Source organism: Lissotriton vulgaris, chromosome 2_2 (assembly GCF_964263255.1).
Source record: "Lissotriton vulgaris chromosome 2_2, aLisVul1.2, whole genome shotgun sequence".
In the NCBI taxonomy this organism is placed as follows: Eukaryota; Metazoa; Chordata; class Amphibia; order Caudata; family Salamandridae; genus Lissotriton; species Lissotriton vulgaris.
Window position 1 is genome coordinate 288,320,536 of NC_141688.1, and position 14,346 is coordinate 288,334,881.

Here is a 14,346-nt window from a genome sequence, read left to right on the forward strand (position 1 = left end):
GAAACTGATATGTGCCTAAGTATCCAATACGAGTCTATTCACTGTGCTGTGTCTCCCCCTTTTTTCCATTTTCTTTTACAGAGACCGCAATAGGTCAATATTTTTGACTATCAATTGAGATACTATTACGTTTTCAATGGGGCCAGCTCATGCCCTATAGTCCAAACTAGCAGCCGATTTTTGCTGCCAGTTTGTAGGACAGTAGACTTACCATCTTACAAACCGAGCATCTCCTAGTAGGGACCATTAGAAGGTCCTGATGAGTAGGCAGTAGGGGACTGCCTACGAAACATGTTGACCAGGTAGCAAGCTAATTGCTCTACCACAAAACCCCCTTCTTAATATTCCCAGCCAGAGAAGTGAATAAATTATTTTTTCTACTAGCCAGGGAACTTTTATTTTTTTCCATTTTTTTCTCACACTCACTAGTTAGGTCCCTACACTTCACTGACACACTGCACCATCACATAGCCTTTGTCACTAATATTAAGTGCTCCCGCGAAGTCCGTAGGTCGCAGCACGCCCCGCCCCGTAGAGGAACGGGAAGACCCCCATGATGAAGCATGACGCTATTGGATTTTTTTAGTGTGTGAGGGGTATTTTAAAAGCACACAAATGCTCTCATCTTTCCACTGTATAAGAGAGAGCTTAGTTTTCTTCACTGTACATAGTAAAATCCAAATAAAAATATCACCACCACACATTGATAGAATCTCTTTGTTTATATAAACCTGTCAGGAGGGTGATTCTATCATTACCTCTACGCTTCCTCTTTTGTTTTGGTATTCCTAAGTGTGCAGAGAATCTGGTTAAGAACTGCATGGTGTGTTTGATGTACAATCCTGGTAAGGGAACTCCAACTCCAGCTGGTCATTTTGCTCCTCCAACGTATCCGTTCGAGGCTTTGCAGCTAGATTTCATCCACATGGAGAGGTGCAACAACCTGAAATATGTGTTAGTGGTTTTTTGCTCTTTTTCAAGATGGGTGGAAGCCTATCCGTTAAAGGACTATAATGCCTTGTCCACAGCGAAAGCCCATATTAAGGAATTTTTCCCTAGGTTTGGTTTGCCGAGAATGATTTGGAGTGACAATGGGAGTGAATTTGTGGGTCACGTGATGAAGAGAGAGTATGTGATGGATCAGGAATAAGGCAGAGGTTTCATGCTGCCAATCACCCCCAATCAGCTGGTCTAGTTGAGTGCTATAATGGTACTCTAAAGCTGAAGTTAGCCAAAATTCAAGCGAGCTCTGGATTACAATGGCCAGATGCTTTGCCACTAGCTCTTTTGTCCACTAGAATTACTGTGCATTTGCGAGTGGGTTTGAGTCCGTATGAGGTAGTGTTTGGCCGCCCAGAGAATATTTGGGGTGTGCCAAGACCGACTAAATTCAGTGAGATCGAACATCCTGTGTTGCTCGATTACTTGTATGAATTGACGGCTAAATTGCGTGTTTTGCATCAACAGGTTCATGACACTCTACCACAGCCTTCTGAAGATCCAGGTCACGCCAGCGAACCTGGTAGTTGGGTCCTGATTAAGAATTTCCAGCGGACCAAGAACGATCAGCCCAGCTGGACCGGTCCCTACCTAGTTTTATTGGCTACCCGTTCTGCAGTACGAGTGCACGGTAAAAAGAATTGGATCCACGGCGTACATTGCAAGAGGGCTCCTTTGCCTCTGCCGTACGACCGGTGGGTCCAGAAAGGACTTCCTGATTCTGAGACTAAGACTGTGCCTCGTTTTCTGCCTTTCAGTGATGCACATCTAGTTGGAACGGACACTGAACGAGAAAGTGACAATCTTTTGCAAGAAGCTGTGCCTCCGTCAAATCGTTTGAACATTGTTGAACCTGAACTCCTTTTCCGTGAACAGACATTGTCTGACAAAGAGCGTTATAATTTGGGACCGAGAGTCGCTGGACTAATAAATTGAGATTTTTTGAATTTTGCAGGTTAACTCTCCTCCGAGGAACTACTGATTTTTGTTTTTCGAACCGCCATCCGGGTTCAGCTGTAGGGTCGCGGTGTCAAGTCTTTGGAGTGCAAGCCGAAGACGTTAGGTCGACGGTTCTGGTTGGCCTAAGGGAGTTGCCCTGGGTTGACAGAAGCATTCCTTAGCATAGAACACCCTACCTCCGCGAGCAGCAATTAGAGAGGATGGAGTTTTTCGAGATGGAGAGACCTGTTAAGAGAGTAAGCTTTAAGAGCAAAATCTGTAAACTGATGACCCGGAAAAGATTTTTAATATCGTGTTTATTTATGTTGCTTAGTTTAATAACGTTTTTTATTGGATATGTGACATTCTCTTTTCAAGTGACGTTTATGCCCACTACGCAACCTATACCTCCTCCTACTGTTTCTTCTCAATCTTTTCGCCCTCTGCCTGAACATGTAACTATTAGAAGAATGGAATTTGTGAACAATTCCTTTGTTCAACTTTTGCACCAACACCAGCTAGTAGTGAACACGACTAATTGTTGGGTGTGTGGTCTTATGCCCCATACGACCGATGAAGGTATTCCGTACTTGGTTTTGCCTTTCAGCTACAATGGTCTGTGTGGGCATACAGAACGATGTTCATTTATGCTCGTGAAGTCTACCCCCTACGTTCTGTGAAAGATAATCCGAAGAATAGTGCTCTGGTCAAGGGTATAGTGGACATGATTAGAGGACAAGATTCCTACGAGACTATCCCAAGAGATGAGACACTAGCATATATTGGATGGAATGTTACTGGATATGGAGCTAGTCTGAGTGTTAAACAGCGAGCGAAAAGTACTCCGCCCGTTTGGATAGTGCCCCATCAGGGTCATTATTGTCTGAAAGGTAATGGCAAGAATCCGAGAGCTCAGTTAGGGAAGAGTGTTTGCACTGAGACTTATGTATTTGCGTCTCAGACTTCCCCAGCATTTCTAGCAGCTAAGGGTACCTATTTCATCTGTTATGATAAAGCATATACATGGTTGCCCCCTGATTTTCCAGGCACATGCTTTGTTTCTTTCCTGTTGCCTCCCACTTTTACAGCTGCGGCAGATTACCATAAGATGAGAGTTGCAAGAGGTGTCTTCAGTAAGGAAGATACCGCAGGGCAAGAGTTGGGAGATTTCTTTAAGGGTTTTCTGCCGTTCTGGGGACCTATGGCTAACAGCAGAAATATACGGCAATTGACGAGAGTGGTTGAGTCCACAATAGTCGAAACTGCCGGTGCCCTTAGTAACTTGATTGCTGGGCTCCAGTCGGATCGACTAATGACACTTCAGAATAGAGTTGCTCTTGATGTCATACTTGCAGATAGAGGTGGAGTATGTAAACTGATTCAATCGAGCTGCTGCGTTTTCATTCCAGACAATGCTCCGACAGTCTACCAAGCCATTTCCAAGTTACATAAGATCTCTGAGTCTGTACATCTGGACGAGGGAGATTGGTCGTTGATGGGATGGTTCTGGGGATTGTTATCCATGTGGGGATGGAAGATTCTGATGGTTATTGGGATGATCTTAGCTACCCTTTTCCTGTTCTGTCTCTGTGTACAGTGTGCTCCTGCTATATGTGGCCTCTGTGCTACTTCGTGTGCGAGTAGACCTGTCCAGAGAGAGTTGCTAAGTACTAGGATGATGCTACAGCAACATCTTGATGATCTGATGAATATAGACCTGGATTCAGACTGACATGGGTTTGGGTTTGTTGCCTACCTAGGGGCAAAAGGAGGGTCTGTGGTTCCCTGGTTCGAGGGTCCGTGGTTCGGAGATTCTGAACCCGTGCAATGAAGGTTGTCGGATATAGACGATTTTGGTATCAGCGGACCGCAAATGACGAGTGCGGTGTGTACGAGTGTTTTCATCATAATCCATCAATGAGAACACTATGTATTCAGGGATTTCGTTTGAACCCTCTGGTTCCATTTTGTGTGCGGCAGCCATTTTGTGTGGTTGCCCTCACTTAGGCCGATGACTATGGCCAAGCGAGTCTTTGGGACAAGTACACCTTAACTGACTTTTGTGTGACGTGGCCGAACTGACTCCCTTGCCTGAGGCTAAACTTGTTGAGCCAGCTCCTTGTTAGGCAGCTGGTCAGATAGAGATCAAAGGATAGAACATTGCTGAGCTTACAGTACATGTGCACAGCCTTCTATCTTGTTTCTCATCTGCTTCTGTTCCTTCCTTTATGGCTTTATGGCTTAATCATTGATTTGGGTTGCGGTCTTTTATGATGGGTTTGTCCGGCCTGATCGAACAGGAACATTGGAATTTGCTTCGTCATTTCTGGTGGTCTAAAGTTTGTAGTTCATAGAGGGCACGGACTCTGCCATATCCTGGGGTAAGGTGTACAGGGCCTTTGGGCAGAGTCGGTGCTCGTAGTGTTTGCCTGCAGCCATGCCTATGGGCACTGGGCACAATGCATGGTATGTGCCCGGTCCCCATAGGCATAGGCAGAGTAACATAACAACATATGTATTTGTAAAGCGCATTCACCACAAAGGGTATCTTAGCAACTGAATGAGAGATGCTTATTGTTACCCAACTCAATGGTACTCATTTTATCAACCTTAGAAGGATAAAAGGATGAGTGGACCTGCGAGGATTTGAACCTGTGCAAGCCTCGTTATATCCCCTTCCCTCACCTTTCACAAATCTGCAAGATAATGTCCAAGATGGCACTTTAGTGGGCGTGTCTTTTTTTGAGGGAAATTACTCATAGACTTGCCAGATAGAGTTGCATTTAAAAACACTTCATAACGCCTTTTCAATAGAAAAAGACTCAGCGATTACACCAAATATGGATTTCTGTTAAACTTACAAATGGGAATATATGTAAGGTTTTATCGTGCAGAGCAGGTTGGACACGGCGGGACAGCAAGGACTTGCTTGCAAAAGTTGTGTAGTCCATTCGAGCTCCCAGGTGTGATTTGTAGTTGTCCAAGGTAGCACACAAGCAACTGAACAGATAGAAAACAACCAGGTCATGTCAGCACATCACGGGTCCAAGTAAACCCTTTTTCAAATTCTTTTGTAAATATGTTCGGCCATTTTTAGATATAATTAAATCAACAGTACAAAAAATGCACAGTTCTTGTGGGCCCAGATGCCCAAGAGTCTGCTAGGATTGTGGTAGTTTGCATCGCCCTTGGAGTATCCTGACCCTGCACCAAATTCATTACCTGGAGTTCCAAAGGTGGAAAGGTGGGGGTATCTTTTGATGCCCCATGACTCTGGAGCAATCAAGAGTTCAGAACAGTGTGAACTGCTATTTCGGATGCACTATAAAATTGCAATGTGCTTTTGTGCATTGCAAATTATCGCTTTATGGTCACAAAATTAGTAATTTATGTTTTACTCTGGTACATTGTCTGTGACGCGTGGAACAGTATTTGTTGGCTCAATGTTCAGCCTGAGCTGCCAATCTAGGTGGAAATGAAGAGGTAAACCCCTTATTGATCTTACCTGTGGGTATCAAGGGTGCCACATGACCTAATGTAAGCAAGAAAATGCACACGCACCCTGGTGTGTACTAAGCATCAGCCTACATGGGGTGTAGTGGGCCCCTCACATCCCCAAGCCTGGGTGTCACTGCACCTACTGCACCAGTGACCTCTACCTCCCTGCGTCTGGCAGACATTTTGGATCTGCAGACCGAATCCAGGTCTGCAGAAGCTGCTGTGCGCGGAGGCATGTTTGGCATTCAGCAGCCATGACCCAGCACACATGTGGAGGTGACCACGCCTCTTCAATGCGCCAAGTCTATTTTTTTTGTTGCAAAAAAAACATAATTCTTTCTTTTTTGCGTCCGAGGTTCATGGATAACAGACATTATTATGTAATGTTATCTTTTTCTCTGGGGTTTGCCTGAGAACTGCGCACAACCAAAATGCCTTCAAAGGTTTTAGCAACCAGATGAAGGCAGATAAAAATTTAGAGCACATAAAAATAAGGATCATTACGAACAACCTAATAAATAAGGCTAAACACGCTTCCCATAATGGGCATCTCACTCAGTACAGAGGCAATTATCGAGTTAAAATTTGATTGTCTTCCCAAAGATTAAAATCAATAAATTACAATGCAGTTCTTCCTAATGCTTCACATATGCCCCACAAATGTAGCCACAGCACAGTGGACAGATCAGATCTCAAAATCCCAAAGGCAGCCAGTTGATTCCTTGTACCCAATCCACTTCCAAAAGGTTTCAACAATTTTTCCAGAGGAATCCTGAAAGCTGGGCATGCAAACATTAGTGGGGACAGTCTCTGTCATTTCTAACTATCAAGGGCAACAATTAGATACAGGGTTAGATGTAACCACCTCCCTACAAACGCATTTAGACAAAGAGTACCCAACCTGAACTGTGTGTACAATTACCTTTCATTTGTAACCACAATGGTTTCAAGGTAGTCCCCAAAAACACAGTCAGATTTGAAATCCAATGATTCATGCATCAGATGACCACCTGGGGTCAATTTGTACTCGAGGTTCCTGGCCCACTCCAAAAACGGAGCTTTCACCAAGGATTTGCGGGGAATGGGATCTGTGAATCTGTAATCTCAGATCTCTGGGAATTCAATATCAGCCAGCAGAGAGTTTGCATTCCAAAGCCATGCAAGTTTTTTGTGTTTATCAAGGGTAACAACCTCTGGAAGTACCAGGGCATAGGAAGATAATTCCTGTGGTGAATAAAAGCATGCTGCCACGGTACAGTCTTATATATATGTATTTAAGATGAGTACAGCACAGAGGTCTAACCTAAAAAAGAAACCTGGGCCCAGTGTCAGCAGCTAGAATCTCCACACCCAAGTCCAGTGCAGCGTTCCAGATTCCAGCCGCCAGGACTGGCTAGGATTTAATACATCTCCATGGGTCCGCTGCCCTAGCCTTGGTACATGCACGTGGCCAAGAGTCTCCAGACCAAAATAAAATGAGAGTGGAGGGTATCATGGAAAGGGTTCATGTGTGTTGTAAAACAGAGGGGTGCAATGCTTGAGGGGCACGGCCACTAGCAATCCCAGAGGTGGGCGCCCTGGGAAGGTATGTGGGGGACTGCTCACACAGCCCCGGTCGCCTTCTGATGTTTGTTCAACCTTCATAACTAGTAAATCACAACTTTTGAGACATCATGCTTTACACTTGTGCTAGTGCACCACTCAGCAAGCTAGAACGCATGCAATCTTTAACCTTCTCCAAGTAGATTGGCCAGTTAATTTTCATTTCTTCTTTTGACTCACCAAAAAGGTCCCTCAGATATGGACTCCTGGCTTGGTGCTCGTCCTCCTTTCTTATCTGATCTTTTAGGTATAACTTTTAGGCTTATCTTAGCAGAGTCTAAAACACCTATAGTTCCGATCCTTTATAAATATACATAGCTCACTCTTTGGCTCCTTCCTGGGCAATATTATTCTTATATCTCATTCCACTAACTGTTTGGTGCAACATTCCCCTATGTAGTGCTTGCATCACATAGCACAAGTGTTTGTTTTACATCTGAAAAGTACACCAACTTGTCAGACACTACATTGTTTATCTCTATATGTATGGCATATTGAAGGTATAATTAATTGGTTTGCCTTTAAGGTATTTTTTTAAGACTGGTTTGTGCAAGCTGGACCTATTGTATTTGCCACTGCTTGTTATATTCACTCTGAAAATACCTGCACACTCTTGGAGTTGGAAGGGTATGCAGGCAGTATGTTGTAACCTGTGGTTGTTGCTATGCATCCGCTTCATAGTTCCCAGCTCCCTGCTGCTCAGCAGTGGGAGTGTGATGTCATGGAGTATTGAAGAGTGATTGGTTGGTGTGGTGTGAATGTCAGTTGGAGAGAGTGGGCAGAGCAGGGAGGATGCTGCTCCTGATGGGGCTATTTATACTGAGCCTGTAACCTGAATGATTCTTTTACAATAAATCTACATCTTATAATATATGTAAATGTAGTGCTTATATAGCCCACAAATCACCTCCGAAGGGGTCTAAAGGCGCTGTACACATACCGCTGTGGAACCCTTCCTGGCCTTTCCCTGTGAAGTGCCCACTCTGTGGTTCCGTGGTTTGAGGGTCCGTGATTCGGAGATTCTGAACCCGTGCAATGAAGGTTGTCAGATATAGACGATTTTGGTATCAGCGGACCGCAAATGACGAGTGTGGTGTGTACGAGTGTTTTCATCATAATCCATCAATGAGAACACTATGTATTCAGGGATTTCGTTTGAACCCTCAGGTTCCATTTTGTGTGCGGCAGCCATTTTGTGTGGTTGCTCTCACATAGGCCGATGACTATGGCCAAGCGAGTCTTTGAGACAGGTACACCTTAACTGACTTTTGTGTGACCAGGCCGAACTGACTCCCTTGCCCGAGGCCAAACTTGTTGAGCCAGCTCCTTGTTAGGCAGCTGGTCAGATAGAGATCAAAGGATAGAACATTGCTGAGCTTACAGTACATGCACACACCCTTCTATCTTGTTTCTCATCTGCTTCTGTTCCTTCCTTTATGGCTTTTGTGGCTTAATCATTGATTTGGGTTGAGGTCTTTTATGATGGGTTTGTCCGGCCTGATCGAACAGGAATATTGGAATTTGCTTGGTCATTTCTGGTGGGCTGGACAACGGAAAGTGGGATTGTCGTCATGCGATATGTTTGAAATGTCACTGTTTCATTGGTCAGTTTGTATGTAATTGATGCTAGCCAGGAATGTGATTTTTAGCATAAAAGACGATGCTCCGCTCCATGAATTTGTGCAGTCTCTAGCGAACCACCCGTGTTGTGCTTCGTAGACCTCTGTTCCTGGTTGCAGCCAATAAAATTGATCTTTGACATCACCAAGAAGTATCCCGTGTCTCTGTACTCTAGGACAGGTGAACTCGAAGACATCGGGCGTTTTCCTCTGGCGCCGCTGGGTTCTAAAACCCGGTTCTTCAGTTGGCGCCCAAGGTGAGGCGACTTCAGCGGTACCGGTCCAAGCCTGAAGATCGTGAGGAGCTTCGTGTGAAGATTCTGGAGGAAGGCCTGCCACTTCATCGACCCCTGTATGTCGTCATGGTCCGAAAGTCTTTGCTGCGAGGTTCCCCGCTTTCCAACGGCTACGAAGGACTGCTGCCCTGACTGTCGCCCTGTCTTGGAGCCTTTTTGATGAATTGTAAAGCGAGACAATAGACGGGTCTTCTGGTGACGTCATCGACATTTCAGTTAAGTATGAGTGGAGCGTGTTCCAGTCCTTAGTTTTGTTTGGGTATCCTTCGGGATCGCTCTGATTTGGTACCTGCAGGCCCCAAAGCCGAGGGACTCGTGTATTCACGAGGCTATCGTTTTGAGATTTCCCTTGAAGTTTGAAGCTAGACTAGTGAGCGAAGATGCCTGGTCTTAGCAGACTTGGAAAGATATTTGGTTTTGGTTGTAATAGGGATTCCCGATTACAATCCAGGTTGGAGTTCCTCTGATTGGAACTCCAACCTATGAGCTCTACGTAAAACATGGAGTGGGCCCCATCACGTATAATGAAATATGGGTTAAATATACCAGGAAAGACGGTGTCCTACAGTGGCCCGTTATGGTAGTTTTGACACGGAGATTTTAGATAATCTCGAAGTTAAACTGTTCAAGAAGAAAGCCCGGCCGGCGATGTTTGACTCTTTCCGCCTATGGCGAAAGGAAGCCAAACAGAAGGAAATTAAGTTAGCGAAGCGAAATAAACGAGAACGAGGTATGTCAATGGTGCAAGCTGCTATACAGTTTAGGGATAATGAAGAAGAACAAGAGAGCGAACAGTTGCTTAGGCAACGTAAACTAGCGGTAGACAAGTGCTACCCAGCTTTGCCACCTCAACAACAAGAAGAAAAGAAAGATCTTGAAAAAGATCGTCTAATGTCGCATTTATTGAGTTCGCCACCCCCTTATGTGCAGAGTGCTACGGCACCCGAACAAGCTTTAGTTGTACAACCTCCAGTTGTTTTGCCACATGTGGTTCCTCAACAGCCAGCTCCTCTTCAGTTGGTTCCTATTCCTTTGGCGCAGCCTTCTCAAGGGCCGCCGACTTTGTTACCTTCTTCGTCTGCTACTCCTACGCCTGTTTTATTTACTCCTCCTGTTACTGTTCCGCCTTCGGTTTCCACTCATTCTGCTCCGTCTCCTGTTCTTTTGTCAACTTCTCCTTCTGCTCAACAGAGAATGACTGATGCTGTTGCTAGTCTATTTTCTCCTCTGTTGGGTTCATTGGGTATGTCTCCCGTTGTCAAACGTAGGCAATCGCGTAGTCAGTTGCCTGATGTTGATGAACAGACAGTGTTAGATCACTTAGCGCGTAAATGGGTTGCGTATCCTTTGCTTTATGATCTTGAGGGTGTTATGGATGTTTTCCATCAATGGGAAGCACCGAAACAAAGATATGTTTTATGATATGATGTGTTCTTTCCTTCGTGAAGAATGGGAAAATGGTGATTTAGGACAAGCTCCGCCTGAGTTGTACCGTATATGGTCTGAGTTTGCGAAAGGGACTATTGTGGGTCTCGAAGTTGAGAAAGCGGTTGCGACGTTGTTGTCGTTTAGGAGTGAATCTCCTTCCCAGCAACTGTTTCAGCCTGATCCGTCAGTTCGGAGGAAAGCGCGACAATATCCGATGCGTGAGGTTCCTCCAGTTTGGAGACCTGGTGATGCGCAAGTTGTTCCACCAATTCTGCCACACTTCCAGCGTGTCTGGGTACATGTTCCATGGAAGCGTGCTGAAGTTTTAGCCCTTAAGCAGACTTTGCCTGATCCTCGTAAAAGTCCTGCAGGGTATTATAAGGAGCTATCTCAAACTGCAGAATCATGTATTATGAATGTAGCCGATATAGACATGTTGTTTGGGATTGTTGTTCCACAGCCTATATGGGGAAAGATTCGTCATATGGATCATGCGCAGGAATTAGGTGTTACATGGAATAATCTTAGAGCTGCAGATGCGAGACAAGTAGGTGGCGCTAAGCCTGAAGATGTAATTACTGAACTCCCTGGTAGGATTATCGATTATATGAAGACTTTGATGCCTGCTGTGCGTGTTAATTGGGATAAGTTGTCTGCGTGCAAGCAGAAGAAAGATGAAACTGTGTCTGACTTCTTCACTAGGTTTGAAGAGACGTTTATTGACCATAGTGGTCAGGACATGAGTACCAAAGGTGGTCAACGGTTGTTCGTTGACAAGTTTGTTCATAATTTGCTTCCGGAATTGTGCACTAAGTTGAAGGATTCTGAGAGTGCTTGGGCTGTTTCTTCGTCAGTGCAGATCTTGGCTACTGCCCAGTACTATGAGAATAGAAACAAGGATGAGATAGAGAAAGCGGATAGGAAGACTAAGGAATTGAAGACTAAAGTTCTTTTATAGCAAGCTTATCCTCCCCGTAGTGGTCAGAGCGATTATCAGCAACCTCAGCAATATCAGAGAAACTCACAAAGGTATGAGTCTTCTCAACAGCGTTTTCCCGTAGGTCCTAATCAGTGTGCGTATTGCAAAGAAGAGGGCCATTTCAAGAGTAGTTGTCCGGTTCTGTTACAGCGCACGAATGGTGTTTCTGGTGTGAGAGGTCGAGGTGTTCAACAAGCTCCGCGAGTTAGAGGACGTGGTGTGTTCCCCCAGAACGCGCGTTCCTTGCCTCCACAGAATTCTATGAATATTTTTGATCAACAGAATGGTGCGTCTGGTAGGACGCTACAGTACTATGCAGACGATTACTACGTCAAAGGTGAGAATATGGATGTAGTAATTGTTAGGACAGCCATAGACAAAGAGAGGGAGTTGTTTCAGTTCCAGTAGATCAGAGTGGACCTTATGTTGAAGTGATTGCATCAGGTGTGTCAGAGCCTTTTCTGTTTGATACTGGTGCTGCGAAGAGTTCTATCATGCACTCTAAACTCCCTGGCGCACCTTTGTCTAGCTTAAAGAATGTTTCAGTAGGTTTTTCTGGCGCCCCGGTTACGAATCCGATTTCTAACCCGTTGTCTATTTCTGTTGGACCTTGTGAATTCGAAGCACCCCTCATTCTGACGACTGGTTGTGGTGAGAACTTGTTGGGATTGGACTTATTGAAAAGATTGTATGCGACGCTATATTGTTCTCCTTCAGGAGTACAGCTTACATTGGGAAAGAGAGTGATCTCTCCAATGTATTTATCTAAAGATCGACTTCCACCTGAATTGTCTTCTCTCCCTGATTCTCTTTGGGCTACTGGTCCGAACGATGTAGGCCTCTTAGAGATTCCACCATATGTTGTGACGTTGAAGGTGAATGCTAGATTGCCACGCATTCCACAGTACCGCATCTCTAGTGATGGTGAAAGAGCAATTTTGGCGATTATCTATGATCTCATTGAGAAAGGAGTGATTGAAGAAACGAGAGGTAATGTGTGCAATAGTCCGGTTTTGCCTGTTCTGAAAGGAACTGATTCTACACAGCCTCCTGTATATAGGTTTGTGATTGATCTTCGCGAGGTGAATAAGATTGTAATTCCGCAATTCCCTGTTGTACCTGATATCACTGCTTTACTGACTTTGATTCCAGCTTCTGCTACCTGGTTTTTGGTGATTGACTTGAAGAATGCTTTCTTCAGCATCCCGATTGCCGTGGAGAGTAGAGATATTTTTGGCTTCTCTTTAGGAGGATGAAGTTTCCGGTTTAAGCGCGCTCCTCAAGGCTGTTGCGAGAGTCCATCGATCTATAGTCAGGCTTTGAAATCACAACTTGATTTGCTTGTTTTACCTGATGGCGCTTCTCTTATTCAGTATGTTGACGATCTGTTAGTTGCCGCCGACAGTGAAAAGCTTTGTAGAGAGGCTACTTTGTCATTGTTACGTCACTTGTCTGATTTTCATCATAAGGTTTCTCTTTCGAAGTTGCAATATTGTCGACAAGAAGTAACCTACTTAGGTCACCTCTTATCGAAGGAGGGAAGGAAGCTGACCCCAGAAAGAATTCAAGCAATTGCGAAAATGAGTGTGCCTAAGACACAAAGAGAAGTACGTGCTTTCTTGGGTATTACGTCCTACTGTAGACAGTGGATCCCTAATTTTTCGTTGCTAGCGAAGCCTTTGATAGCTCTTACTGTTAAGGATACTCCAAATCCTATTCCTTGGACTGACGAATGTCAGAGGAGTTTTTCGGAATTGCGTAATGCGTTGTGTTCGGCTCCTGTGTTGGGTACTCCCGACTACAGTAAGCCTTTTACACTCTATGTCCACGAGAGAGAGGGATGTGCATTGTCAGTCTTGACTCAACAGTTTGGTGATAAGCAACGTCCATGTGCTTATTTTTCATCGAATTTGGATCCGGTAGCTAGAGCGTTGCCGAGTTGTTTGAGAGCTACAGCAGGAACGGCTGTTTCTATTCGACAGTCTGCTGGTTTGGTAATGGACAATACACTGATTGTAATGGTTCTACATGCAGTGGATACCTTGTTGAATCGCACCAAGACACAGCACTTAACTAGTGCTAGGTTGTCGGGTTACGAATTGACATTGTTAGCAAGTCATGTGCATATAAAGAGATGCAACACGTTGAATCCAGCTACGTTGTTGCTGATTTCAGTAGAGACAGATGTTTCTGAACAGCATGATTGCTTCCTTAGGACAGAGGAAGAAACGAAAGGGAAGATAGACCTTAGGGATACTCCTCTTCCAGAGTGTGATGGTACCTTATGGGTTGATGGTTCATGTTTCAAGCTTCCGAATGGTGATACGACTGCGGCATATGCTATTACGACTTTGCATACGATTGTTGAATCGTATTGAAGGGTAGGAACGAGACATTGAAATCATGCGGTAAATGTAAGTAATAGACTCTGACCACGAGTCTTTAGCACTTTTGGGCCTGGAGGCAATAATCTATTTACGGAGGAATCCGTGATTCACGTAAGGGTGCGGTTTTCTCTTGCAGTCTACCGAAAGGAAAACCCTTCGTCTGCCGGCTCATGGGGCATGCAACTTGTGTCGAACTAGTATGTATTAACATCCTTATTTTGACTTGACGACACCAAGCTAAGATGTGCATTGTTCTTAAACGAGAGTGTATTCGGTCTCCTAGGAATCTTTCCTTTTTAGAAGTGCTGTTTGTCTGCATTGAGTGATGTGTGTGTGTATTTCGAAATGACATAGCCCTCATAGTAATGAGGCAAACGAACTGAACAATCAGGGGAATTACATTTATCCCGCTCCCTCACATATGAAGCCTGTAGTGCGTGCTTCTTGTATATAAAATTGCCCACGAGTAGTGGTATTCTGGATACTGAAACTGATATGTGCCTAAGTATCCAATACGAGTCTATTCACTGTGCTGTGTCTCCCCCTTTTTTCCATTTTCTTTTACAGAGACCGCAATAGGTCAATATTTTTGACTATCA